This window comes from Rhinopithecus bieti, unplaced genomic scaffold, assembly GCF_001698545.2.
Source record: "Rhinopithecus bieti isolate Rb0 unplaced genomic scaffold, ASM169854v2 scaffold_37147, whole genome shotgun sequence".
Taxonomy (NCBI): Eukaryota; Metazoa; Chordata; class Mammalia; order Primates; family Cercopithecidae; genus Rhinopithecus; species Rhinopithecus bieti.
The window spans coordinates 1-806 of record NW_016856762.1 but is presented as its reverse complement, the minus strand read 5'-3'; the positions used below and the strand labels follow the sequence as shown (position 1 = coordinate 806).

Here is an 806-nt window from a genome sequence, read left to right as displayed (position 1 = left end):
ATTGCTGTTGCCATCACCCTGGGGTCCCAATCTTCCATGATGCACTTAAGGGTTGGTCCTGCTGCCGAAAGCGAACTGTAGATTTCTCTGAGTTCTTAAACATCAAGGGCTGTACTATGGGACCACACTGTGCTGAGAAGCTTCCTGAGGCCCCTCAACCTGAAGGCCCTGCTACAAGCAGTTCAATTCAGGAGCAAAAACCTCTGAATGTGATTCCAAAGTCAGCAGAGACCTTGCACCGGGAGAGGCCCAAGTCAGAGTTGCCTCTGAAGCTGCTGCCGCTAAATATATCCCAAGCCCTGGAAATGGCATTGGAACAGAAGGAATTAGACCAGGAACTTGGGGCAGGACTTGATAGTAGTCTGATCCGGACTGGTTCCAGCTGCCAGAACCCAGGATGTGATGCTGTTTACCAAGGCCCTGAGAGTGATGCTACTCCATGTACCTACCACCCAGGAGCACCCCGATTCCATGAGGGGATGAAGTCTTGGAGCTGTTGTGGCATCCAGACCCTGGATTTTGGGGCATTCTTGGCACAGCCAGGGTGCAGAGTTGGTAGACATGACTGGGGGAAGCAGCTCCCAGCATCTTGCCGCCATGATTGGCACCAGACAGATTCCTTAGTAGTGGTGACTGTATATGGCCAGATTCCACTTCCTGCGTTTATCTGGGTGAAGGCCAGTCAAACTGAGCTTCATGTCCACATTGTCTTTGATGGTAACCGTGTGTTCCAAGCACAGATGAAGCTCTGGGGGGTAAGTGAAGACCAGGGGCACAGGAGGGGAGGCAGATGGGGTGAAAGAGCA

General features: G+C 52.4%; 1 pseudogene across 1 annotated transcript; it reads left to right on the top strand.

Moving 5' to 3' along the window:
• The first annotated feature begins 6 nt into the window (after window positions 1–6).
• LOC108525320 (integrin beta-1-binding protein 2 pseudogene) lies at window positions 7–795 on the top strand (annotated as a pseudogene). Its single transcript, XR_001884254.1, has one exon. The product of XR_001884254.1 is annotated as an integrin beta-1-binding protein 2 pseudogene (transcript).
• Window positions 796–806: the final 11 nt, after the last annotated feature.